The sequence below is a fragment of the Oncorhynchus clarkii genome, chromosome 31 (assembly GCF_045791955.1).
Source record: "Oncorhynchus clarkii lewisi isolate Uvic-CL-2024 chromosome 31, UVic_Ocla_1.0, whole genome shotgun sequence".
Classification (NCBI taxonomy): domain Eukaryota; kingdom Metazoa; phylum Chordata; class Actinopteri; order Salmoniformes; family Salmonidae; genus Oncorhynchus; species Oncorhynchus clarkii.
Window position 1 is genome coordinate 35,624,712 of NC_092177.1, and position 13,332 is coordinate 35,638,043.

The 13,332-nt window shown below is 41.9% G+C and overlaps 1 pseudogene; it reads right to left on the reverse strand.

Annotated features, from left to right (window-relative positions):
- The window catches only part of LOC139390562 (E3 ubiquitin-protein ligase RNF130-like), a 77,812-nt pseudogene that overhangs the window by 40,107 nt on the left and 24,373 nt on the right, over positions 1-13,332 (reverse strand).

Below are 13,332 nucleotides of genomic sequence, written 5' to 3' on the forward strand. Positions count from 1 at the left end.
ACACACAGCTGTACATTTCAATTAAACATGGTGAAGCCCCAAAATTGCCCTTGCTAGAAGAATGTGTTTCAGACATAAGGAAGTGGAAGGCTGCAAACTTTCTACTTTTAAACTCGGACAAAACAGAGATGCTTGTTCTAGGTCCCAAGAAACAAAGAGATCTTCTGTTGAATCTGACAATTAATCTTAATGGTTGTACAGTCGTCTCAAATAAAACTGTGAAGGACCTCGGCGTTACTCTGGACCCTGATCTCTCTTTTGAAGAACATATCAAGACCATTTCAAGGACAGCTTTTTTCCATCTACGTAACATTGCAAAAATCAGAAACTTTCTGTCCAAAAATGATGCAGAAAAATTAATCCATGCTTTTGTCACTTCTAGGTTAGACTACTGCAATGCTCTACTTTCCAGCTACCCGGATAAAGCACTAAATAAACTTCAGTTAGTGCTAAATACGGCTGCTAGAATCCTGACTAGAACCAAAAAATTTGATCATATTACTCCAGTGCTAGCCTCTCTACACTGGCTTCCTGTCAAAGCAAGGGCTGATTTCAAGGTTTTGCTGCTAACCTACAAAGCATTACATGGGCTTGCTCCTACCTATCTCTCTGATTTGGTCCTGCCGTACATACCTACACGTACGCTACGGTCACAAGACGCAGGCCTCCTAATTGTCCCTAGAATTTCTAAGCAAACAGCTGGAGGCAGGGCTTTCTCCTATAGAGCTCCATTTTTATGGAACGGTCTGCCTACCCATGTCAGAGACGCAACCTCGGTCTCAACCTTCAAGTCTCTACTGAAGACTCATCTCTTCAGTGGGTCATATGATTGAGTGTAGTCTGGCCCAGGAGTGGGAGGGTGAACGGAAAGGCTCTGGCGCAACGAACCGCCCTTGCTGTCTCTGCCTGGCCGGTTCCCCTCTTTCCACTGGAAATCTCTGCCTCTAACCCTATTACAGGGGCTGAGTCACTGGCTTACTGGGGCTCTCTCATGCCGTCCCTGGAGGGGGTGCGTCACCTGAGTGGGTTGAGTCACTGATGTGGTCATCCTGTCTGGGTTGCCCCCCCCCCCCCTTGGGTTGTGCCGTGGCGGAGGTCTTTGTGGGCTATACTCAGCCTTGTCTCAGGATGGTAAGTTGGTGGTTGAAGATATCCCTCTAGTGGTGTGGGGGCTGTGCTTTGGCAAAGTGGGTGGGGTTATATCCATCCTGTTTGGCCCTGTCCGGGGGTGTCCTCGGAGTGGGCCACAGTGTCTCCTGACCCCTCCTGTCTCAGCCTCCAGTATTTATGCTGCAGTAGTTTATGTGTCGGGGGGCTAGGGCCAGTTTGTTATATCTGGAGTACTTCTCCTGTCCTATTCGGTGTCCTGTGTGAATCTAAGTGTGCGTTCTCTAATTTTCTCCTTCTCTCTTTCTCTCTCTCGGAGGACCTGAGCCCTAGGACCATGCCCCAGGACTACCTGACATGATGACTCCTTGCTGTCCACAGTCCACCTGGCTGTGCTGCTGCTCCAGTTTCAACTGTTCTGCCTTATTATTATTCGACCATGCTGGTCATTTATGAACATTTGAACATCTTGGCCATGTTCTGTTATAATCTCCACCCGGCACAGCCAGAAGAGGACTGGCCATCCCACATATGCTCTCTCTAATTCTCTCTTTCTTTCTCTCTCTCGGAGGACCTGAGCCCTAGGACCATGCCCCAGGAATACCTGACATGATGACTCCTTGCTGTCCCCAGTCCACCTGACTGTGCTGCTGCTTCAGTTTCAACTGTTCTGCCTTATTATTATTCGACCATGCTGGTCATTTATGAACATTTGAACATCTTGACCATGTTTTGTTAGAATCTCCACCCGGCACAGCCAGAAGAGGACTGGCCACCCCACATAGCCTGGTTCCTCTCTAGGTTTCTTCCTAGGTTTTGGCCTTTCTAGGGAGTTTTTCCTAGCCACCGTGCTTCTACACCTGCATTGCTTGCTGTTTGGGGTTTTAGGCTGGGTTTCTGTACAGCACTTTGAGATATCAGCTGATGTACGAAGGGCTATATAAATAAATTTGATTTGATTTGATTTGATTTGATATGGAACAAAACAACGATTTATTGCGGAACTAGGATTCCTTGCACTGCATTCTGATGAAAGATCATCAAAGGTAAGGGAATATTTATGATGTAATTTCGTATTACTGTTGACTCCAACATGGCGGAGAAATATATTTATTTCAGATTATTGCATGGTATGCTTTTTTCGTAACGCTTTTAAAAAAATCTGACACAGCGGTTGCATTAAGAACCAGTGTATCTTTAATTATATGTAAAACATGTATCTTTCATCCAAGTTTATGATGAGTAGTATGAGTATTTCTGTTATCTGACGTAGCTCTCTGTAATTACTCCGGATATTTTGGAGGCATTTCGGACATTGGCGCCAATGTAAACCGAGATTTGTGGATATAAATATGCATATTATCGAACAAAACATAAATGTATCGTGTAACATGATGTCATATAAGTGTCATCTGATTAAGATTATCAAAGGTTAGTGATTAATTCTATCTCTAATTCAGCGTTTGTGACTCTATCTTTGGCTGGGAAAAATGTGGTGGTGATCTAACATAAATATATGTTGTGTTTTCGCTGTAAAACATAAAAATCGGACACGATGGGTAGATTAACAAGATGTTTATCTTTCATTTGCTGTATTGGACTTGTTAATGTGTGAAAGTTAAATATTTCAAAAAAATATTTTTGATTTCCCCGCGCTCCCTTTTCAGCGGAATGTTGGGGGGGTGGTTCCGTTAGCGGAACGTGTGCCCTAGACAGGTTTAAAGACACATCGAATATCCCTTTGAGCATGGTGGTTATTAGTTACACTTTGGATGGTGTATCAATATACCCAGTCACTACAAAGATACTGTACAGGTGTCCTTCCTAATGCTGTTGCCGTAGAGCAAGGAAACTGCTCAGGGATTTCCCCATGAGGCCAATGGTGACTTGAAAACAGTTAGAGTTTAATGGCTGTGATAGGAGAAAATTATCATCTTAATTGACATAGTGAAAAGGAAGCCTGTGGAGAAGAAAAAATATTCCAAAACATGCCTCCTATTTGCAACAAGGCACTAAAGTAATACTGCAAAAAATGTGGCAATGCAATTATCTTTTTGTCCTGAATACAAAGTGTTGTGTTATGTTTGGGACAATTCCAAAACATTACTGAGTATCACTCTCCATATTTTCAAGTACAGTGGTGGTTGTATCATGTTCTGAGTATGCTTGTAATCGTTTAGGACTGGGGAGTTTTTCAGGATAAAAAATAAACGTAATGGAGCTAAGAACAGCAAAATCCTAGATTGATTCAGTCTGCTTCCCACCGGGCACTGGGAAATTAATTCACCTTTCAGCAGGACAATAACCTAAAGCACAAGGAAAAATCTACACTAGAGTTGCTTACAAAGAAGACAGTGAATGTGGCCGAGTTACAGTTTCGAAATCTGCTTGAAAATCTATGACGACCTGAAAATGGTTGTCTAGCAATGATCAACAACCAATTTGACAGAGCTTGAATAATTTTGAAAATAATAATGGGCAAATGTTGCACAATCCAAGTGTGGAAAGCTCTTAGAGACTTACAAAAACTCACAGCTGTAATCTTTGCCAAAGGTGATTCTAACATTTATTGACTCAGTTTTTTTTTTTAGTTTTCATATTTTTTAACAAAATGTTAGAATGTTTCTTATACTTTGACAAAATGACAAATCAATTTTATTCCCATTTTGTAACACAATAAAATGTGGAAAAAGTACAGTGTGAATACTTTCTGAAGGCACTGTATGTCAGAAACTGTATAAAATGTTTGCATGTAGGGCCTCCCGAGTGGCGGGCCGGGCGCCTGCAGGCTGACTTCGGTCGTCAGTTGAACGCTGTTTCCTCTGACACAATGGTGCATCTGGCTTCCGGGTTAAGCGGATGGGTGTTAAGAAGCGTGGCTTGGCGGGTCGTATTTCGGAGGACGCCTGACCCGACCTTCGCCTCTCCCGAGCCCGTTGGGGAGTTGCAGCGATGAGACAAGATGGTAGTCACGAAATTGGGGACACAAAGTGGATAAAAATAAATACAAATGAAATCAAATGTTTGTATGTGTTCGTTAGTATTTAGCTAGCATTTGCTTTGGGATTTACATGTACTTGTTATATATACCACAAGGTCGGTATGAAGGTATAACAATCTGGATACCACCCCAGCCTAGCATGCGCACACACACACACACACACACACACACACACACACACACACACACACACACACACACACACACACACACACACACTCCCTCAAAGTCAAATGCATACATCTCCCATATCCCCATGATATTGACAAATAACTCCCATCCCATGATAAATGACGTGCTTTTCACGCAAACAGTGATCAATACTGAAAGGTTTGCGCTCGGGGAAACTATCAGAATTCCACCATTCGTTCATGATAGAAAATGACCTTATAAATTAGTCATGGCACCCCTTCTATATTTATAAAAGCCCATCGATCCCACCCAGACAGTGCTATCACACCTTCTGACTCATTCTCCCTCTCTCTACACCTACCTCTTCCTCCCTCCCTTTCCCTTGTTGCTCCTCTCCTCCCCACCTACTGTTACTAGACTCAAGCAACCACTGTTATTCCCAGCTAGCTCTGTCACTTTGTTTAATTTTTTTCCCTCCCTCTCTCCCTTTTTTCCTTTCCTCTAACCACCACTGCCTGCCTGCCTTCACAGCTTTTGGCTCCTCAGCGCTATAGGGATGCTACACCAGCACCCGCCCTCTATTTCTTTCCCTCTGCTCACTAGACTGTCTCATTCATGCAGGCTTTTCAATGCTACCTTGAATTAGCTCAGGGCATCCCCTGGGGTGGGGGGACGCTAAGGTGAAGTACAAAATGTCTCTAGGCTAGCCGTCAGCTACTTTCACTCACTCACTCATACAGTAGACTCATTCATGAAGTGTCCGATTTATATTTTAACGGGTGTTGTTTTCTTAGAGACGCTTCATGTAAAAGTTGTGATCCAAAGATCAGAAGGCCTGAATGTACTCATATGAATTCACATTGTGGCTTAAATAAGCTGAGACTGAGACAATGATGCTAGCAATGACACAGAGTGAGTAGGAAGAAATGCATGTGTAGCAAAGGAGAGAGGCGGAGGGAAGGATAGAGAGAGGTGACAATGCTGTAAATATGTTTGTGTGCCCGAACACGCTTCTGTGTGGGTGTGTGCACATGTTGCAGTGTAACAGAACACCGGCCATGCCCAAGCCCGCTGGCTGTGTTGGTGTTTAGCTGTGGTGGTGGCTGAGGTCCAGCATGCAGGAGTCATTCTCCATATCCTTCAGTCCAGTCAGGACAGCCACACTGTCTGTGCCCTGTACTGTCCCCTGCAGCCACATCACAAACGACAAACTGCCAGAAAACATACTGCACTATGACTGCTACACATACACACACTGTCAATAACCCTTGGCAGACGGTATAATTGTCGTACACCCACCATCACAGCAGGCTAGCTGGCTATAGGCACCATATAACAAAAGCTAAATGCTAACTTCACCACCATCACAGGCTAAGACACACCGAGCAGCAGATTCTCTCGATTCTATATGTCAGGGGTACTCAAGTACTATTTGAGAAGGTCCAGTCACACACATTTCCAAGGTGACAAAGTTCTGGATGGGATAATGTAATTTATCTGCATAGTAACAAACCCCCACCTCGCAACCCATGCGACCCCAAAAACTGTTCACACAATCTTCTTGTTGGCAAAGAGAAAATGTTGCAGTTTTAAAGCTAACTCCCCACAATTCTACATATTTTGCATGGGGACGTTTTTGTTGTTGTTGTTGCAGTTTTAAAGCTCCTGCAATTTTATGCATTTTTCCATATCTTATGTGTGTTCATATGACACCAGGGGTCAAAGCCCGACCTGCGATCCGTATTGACCATGTTCTGGGTCCGGATTCTGTCTGCGGACCACCAGTTGAGTATGGAGGCTATATGTATTGCGATTCGATACTGTGATTTTACTGTGATTCAATGTTTCAAACATATCGCTCACCATATGTCTCCTGCAGAGGGACAAGAGAGAGCCATGAGAAAACAAGTTTTGATTAGTCATGGAAATAAAAATGCAGAAAACAAATTGGCTCCGTATTTAAAAAGAAGATATTTTGAGATGTTGTCAAAATGATATCGTCAAAAATGATTTCCCGATATGTAACTTTGCCCCCATCACTACATAGAAGCCACACACACACACACACACACACACACACACAGACAAAATTATTTTAAAAAATCCAGAAAATCACATTGTAGGACTTTTAATGAATTTATTTGCAAGTTATGGTGGAAAATAAGTATTTGATCACCTACAAACAAGCAAGATTTCTGGCTCTCACAGACCTGTAACTTCTTCTTTAAGAGGCTCCTCTGTCCTCCACTTGTTACCTGTATTAATGGCACTTGTTTGAACTTGTATAAAAGTAGTATCAGTATAAAAGACACCTGTCCACAACCTCAAACAGTCCCACTCCAAACTCCACTATGGCCAAGACCAAAGAGCTGTCAAAGGACACCAGAAACAAAATTGTAGATCTGCACCAGGCTGGGAAGACTGAATTTGCAATAGGTAAGCAGCTTGGTTTGAAGAAATCAACTGTGGGAGCAATTATTAGGAAATGACCACTGATAATCTCCCTCGATCTGGGGCTCCACGCAAGATCTCACCCCGTGGGGTCAAAATGATCACAAGAACGGTGAGCAAAAATCCCAGAACCACACGGGGGGACCTAGTGAATGACCTGCAGAGAGCTGGGACCAAAGTAACAAAGCCTACCATCAGTAACACACTACGCCGCCAGGGACTCAAATCCTGCAGTGCCAGACGTGTCCCCCTGCTTAAGCCAGTACATGTCCAGGCCCATCTGAAATTTGATAGAGAGCATTTGGATGATCCAGAAGAAGATTGGGAGAATGTCATGTGGTCAGATGAAACCAAAATATAACTTTCTGGTAAAAACTCAACTCGTCGTGTTTGGAGGACAAAGAATGCTGAGTTGCATCCAAAGAACACCATACCTACTGTGAAACATGGGGGTGGAAACATCATGCTTTGGGGCTGTTCTTCTGCAAAAGGGACCAGGACGACTGATCCGTGTGTTGTAACTTTACAGTTAATCTAAAACCGTGTAAAGGAAAGAATGAATGGGGCCATGTATCGTGATATTTTGAGTGAAAACCTCCTTCCATCAGCAAGGGCATTGAAGATGAAACGTGGCTGGGTCTTTCAGCATGACAATGATCCCAAACACACCGCCCGGGCAACGAAGGAGTGGCTTCGTAAGAAGCATTTCAAGGTCCTGGAGTGGCCTAGCCAGTCTCCAGATCTCAACATCATTGCTCTAGAGGAGATCTGCATGGAGGAATGGGCCAAAATACCAGCAACAGTGTGTGAAAACCTTGTGAAGACTTAGAGAAAACGTTTGACCTCTGTCATTGCCAACAAAGGGTATATAACAAAGTATTGAGATAAACTTTTGTTATTGACCAAATACTTATTTTCCACCATAATTTGCAAATAAATTCATAAAAAAATCCTACAATGTGATTTTTTGGATTTTTTTTCTAATTTTGTCTGTCATGGTTGAAGTGTACCTATGATGAAAATTACAGGCCTCTCTCATCTTTTTAAGTGGGAGAACGTGCACAATTGACTAAATACTTTTTTGCCCCACTGTACATACATACATAAAGCCATAGAACAAACCATATAAATAGGCCAAGCCATATGTACCCATAAGAATGATTCCATATTGTGTAACCTTTATTTAAATAGGCAAGTCAGTTAAGAACAAATTATTATTTCCAATGACGGTCTACCAGGGAACAGTGGGTTAACTGCCTTGTTCAGGGGCAGAACGACAGAGTTTTACCATGTCAGCTCGGGGATTCAATCCAGCAAGCTTTTGGTTACTGGCCCAAAGCTCTAACCACTAGGCTACCTGCCACCCCATATTACCCTGGTCATATATACGAGACATATAGAGTGCATAAGCCATATGAATAACCCATATGAATATCAATATGCCCCAGATCTTCACTCCTCACCTTCATGGCCCATCTTGACGGTGTCCTCATTGGAGTTGTTGTTGTAGATGAGTACGGCGGAGGCGTTGAAAGCGGAGGCCTTGAGGATCTTCTCTTTGAAGGTGCAGTTGCCGCGCTGCAGCAGGGCCACCCAGTGCCCTGTCCGGGGGGGCACCACGAAGCGAGTGTGGGGGTCGCAGCCCTGGCGGTCCACCACTGGACAGAGGGAAGGAGAGGGGTGGAGTGTTAGGAACCTTAGCAGGCTGTAGAAAAAGGTGAGTGGTGTCAGTGTTTATTTTATTTTAAATTTTATTTCACCTTTATTTAACCAGGTAGGCCAGTTGAGAACAAGTTCTCATTTACAACTGCAAACTGGCCAATATAAAGCAAGTGTATTTGAAGGTCTGCTGATAAACTACTTATAACTCATTAATATGTAATTTAGTAATCAAATAAAGTAATTGTAAATCAAGAGTTAACGCATGGCATGAGTGTGGGGTCCACCCCTGCACTTTACACAGCATAGATAACAGATAACAAAGTGTTATCAAAACTGTTGCAGATTCTGACATTTGGACTGGTTAGAATCCACATACACACACAAATGTACAACCACAAGGACACACACAGCTCAGCCTCTGTGAGCTGCTTAACCTTTATCAGTGTATAAAGCAGTTTAAACTGCACACAGCTGCCTATGGATAGCAGCCAATGGCTCATATTTCAGTCTAACTATGTAACCCAGTTTAATGCCCTTTTAACAAATCCACAACCAGGAAATCCAGTGCCATATAATGGACCACTAAAGTCCAAGTCACGGATAGAGCAATGACCGAGATGTTTCACCGCATGTATACATCTGAAGCATCCGGTTGGCATTTCCAATCAACACCAAACATGGTGATGAGAGGAAGATAAGTGGGAGAAGATCTCAATACAGTTCCCAAAACTAGAATCTGTTAAGAACAGAGTCGACTAAGTTTGGTAGAATTGACACTTTGCAAAACAAAAAAAAAGAATAATTGTTGTTTAAAAGGAGTGCAAGGTCGAATTGAGTTATTGCACATGCACACTTCACAGAGCGGGCTCTCCCTAACGGAAATACGCAAATACATGCTAGAACGCACCTATAGGATCTCGCAAGCTTGTGCCCACCTCCTTGTTTGTTCTGCCCACTATGCTTCATTTGTTCCCACTGGAAACGATAGGCCGTGGTCTATCTTGTGTTTGTTATAAAAAATCTTTGGCTAAGAACTGCATGGAGTGAATACTGAGAAGACACAAAAGAAAAAAAGGTTACACTGAATTAAGAAGAGATCTGGTTACAAAATGGGCAGTTTTTTCGTATCTGTCAATCAGGCTCATGTTGTGTACTAGCCATGCCCTGCTAACCAGTGGATGGCAAAGCTCTTCATTTCAGCAGGAAACCCATGACAAAACATGCTAAGTGCATCTGAAATGGCACCCTGTTCCTTATATAGTTTACTTCTTTTAACATATAGTGCAATACTTTGTGTCAAAAAATTTGCACCCTATATAGTGCACATTTTTTTAGTTTTAAAATAAGGTATGATAATTTTGACAAGGGCCTGCATAGGGCTCTGGTCAAAGGTAGTGCACTATAATAATGGGGAATAGAGTGCCAATTCGGGTAAATAATGTGTAACACGGATGAGTCCCTGTGCATAAGGTCAATCGACCAAATAAACAGGCCAGTCCAAATGTCAGGCTGGTTTAAAGTTTTAACTACTTTGCGGATATGAAACAGACAGACAATCACAATATCAGTCAAAAATATAAAATTCCCAGTTTTTGCGTCAAAACCAACTTTATAAGAGGTTTTAAAAATAGGTTCTATCTGACTATAAATTCCATGATGGCATTGTTGGCAGAATAGATGGGTGCAGTTCAATGTATGATTAATATAATTCACCAATACATTTCTTGGTAGTCCAAAAGATATTGCCATCAGGTTGTAAATTATAGCTGGCCTGGTACATTGTTTGCTTCCTCCACCCTTTCGGGATGCACGGTTTCAGTTTAAATGACTCAATATTTTGAACAGAAACTGACAGCTGTAACTAAGGCTGGGAATGTCAATACAATCAAACTAGCAAGGGCAATGATCAAACACAAGGCCTGGGGGCCGAATAGGACACACAAGCAAGTATAAATCAGTCAACAGTTGAATCATCTACTTTATGAAATTACAGCCTGATAGGGAAAGGGGGATACCTAGTCAGTTGTCCAACTGAATGCATTTAACTGAAATGTGTCTTCCGCATTTAACCCAACCCCTCTGAATCAGATGCGCTCGCGACGGTAAATCAAACTTCAATTGGGCTGCTTTCGTGAATGCCGTTTACAGCCGAGGGAATGTGCGATAGAAAAATGACATATTTACCTGATTTGTTTGATATTAATCGTTAATGATTAAATACTTAACTAATAGTAAGACATGTCTGTTCTTTTAAATGTCTGTGTGAACTGCGAGGAGCCTAAAAACCTAAAGCTGGTATTCCATTGATAAGATGTGGTGGGTGTAACCCGAGATAGGGAGCCTGGGGAAATAGAACATAATCCTTATGGTGTCTAATCTTTCTTGCATCTGGGAAACAACACCAGAAGCAGATGACCACAGGATAAAGCCAAAGTGACTCATGGTGCCCCCCAATCTGCATGGGAGGGGTGGACCCAGCCATGACTAAGCATCTTTAAAAACTCTGCATTGTCTGTAAAAGTTAGGCTACTCGTGACTGGTCTCATTGTTGCAATAATTAATTGATATTAAATAAAGATGATTGTTTGAAGAAATGACAGTCTCTCTCAGTATGAATTTCCACGACAAAAGTGTACAGACACACGCCACAGTCCTACTAAAATATAGCAGTCTGGCTTCGGTTTTTAAAGCTTGACAATGAATAACCAAAAAACACCATGCAAAGGAGAAATATATAGGCTTATTACAGCAAAATTTGAGCATTAGCCTTGGCTTGCTACTCAACTACAATACATTTTGAGTGCACCATACAGCAATGCTGCATTCAACCGCACCGGTGATTCATGCAGCGCAATTTTTAAAAAACATGTTAAGTTTAAATGTTACAACAAATCTATAGCTACATTTGTTATTTGGAGTTATTAAATACTTTTTTTATTCGGGTCGCAGCATTTTGTGCACATCTGCAAGCATAGCAGCAAAGGCTGGTATAATATTATGTATATCTTCTTTAGTTTTAATATGTTAAAATGCTACATACAGCATCTTATGTACATAATTGGACATTATAAAAGGACCATATTTTTTCGAATAAAACAATGGCCAGTTTGGGTCGCAGTTGCATGTTTTTTAGTGTAAAAACAAATAGGCCATGTCTGGCCCGCAAATTTGTTGAGTTTTTTTAATATGGCTCGTGCACTGATTGAGTTGGACACCCCTGGGCTAGCGTATCTGTTTACGTAGCTAGCTATTTATTTAGCAAGCTAAAACCAAGGAGCCTAGCCAAAGATACTTATAGCTAAGAATATGTTGATGATGAAGACCTTCCTCATGCAAGATCAATATGTGAAATCTAAATCAACTCAAATCATGATTGATTATATAAAACTCATTGAGATGTTGTAAAAGGACGACGATATGGTTTATTATATTTACATCATCAAGGTTGTGTGAAGAATGACATTGATAAAAAGGAAAAATACTGCATAGTCTTTTCCATTGACTGTGCGTTTTATATGGATTAGATCACAAATCCATTTAGGGTGGTTTTGGCGATTTGACTTCTATTGTCCGGCCAGTGCCCTTGACCTACCTTGAGGGTTTACACCCTGTAGTGTCATCTAACCTCCCTCTCTCTTCTCTGCCTTAATACTTCAAAGGCAGATGAACACCCAAAAGCTCTTTCCTGGAATTTGGCCCAGATAAAACTCAACATCATTTGTATTCTTTATTTTTTTCAAGGAAGGAGAGTGCCAAAAAAGAAAAGAAAAGCTAAGAGTCATCGTTTAAAAAAAAGAGACAATGCAATTTGCGGCAAATGTCCCCTCCCCTCTTCATTGCTCCATGGTCTAATTCGAATTGCCTGCTTCCGACCCTATCTGGGAAAGTGAGGAAGGAAATGCACACAGATGGGAATGCAATCTTAATAAGCCGCCTTCCAGGTGAATCGTGGCAGATTAATTTCAGCCACTATCGTTGTGGTGTCAGCAATATCCCGTTCCTGAACAATTATGAGAGTACCAGTAGCAAACATTCAAGGGAAAATGGCTTTACAGCACAGTTTCTCATAGTGCTCCAATCATTTGCACATATTGATTGAGCCCGGTTTTTAGCTACATTTGATGGTTTTGGCGCCTAGTAGTGACAGTTCAGGTCTGCCTTAGATGCATTGGAATTGGTAGTTGGGGCATGCTCATGCACATACCCACCCACAAACAATGGTCCATACTGTATCTATTTCAGGGCTGACATTGGATGGCTAAGCCACCCTGACTCTGAAAATGATGAAGTGGGCCTACTGTTGGGAGAGATACAGGAAGCACAGTATTCCGTCTCATATGAGGCGATGGGATCAAATCAAAAGGCTTGCAATATGACCCAGAAAAGCTGTAAGTAAAGCGCTATGCCCACACACACAAATGTTGGGCAATACTGGCCTGAAAGCATAAACCTCCTACGCAATGCACACAGTACGACAAAAATCCCAGAAGCTTTTTTGCCATCAACACTCATTAGATTGGTAGACAGTAATTAAGGGTCACTGACAGTTTGTTTTAATCGTCGTCGACATTCTAAAGTTGGGCTATAGTCGAAAGATGTGAATTGAACTCCCACACCACATGATAAGCAGAGTATTTGTGACCCGTTTCAGGAAGCTAGGCGTATGTCGACTTCATAGGAGAGGCATTTGAACACATTTTATTAATTAAAAAAATGCCTTCTGGAACATGTGAACTTTCATGTACCTTAATAACAAACTTGTATGCCATCTGTAAATACAGTGCCTTGCGAAAGTATTCGGCCCCCTTGAACTTTGCGACCTTTTGCCACATTTCAGGCTTCAAACATAAAGATATACAACTGTATTTTTTTGTGAAGAATCAACAACAAGTGGGACACAATCATGAAGTGGAACGACATTTATTGGATATTTAAAACTTTTTTAACAAAGCAAAAACTGAAAAATTGGGCGTGCAAAA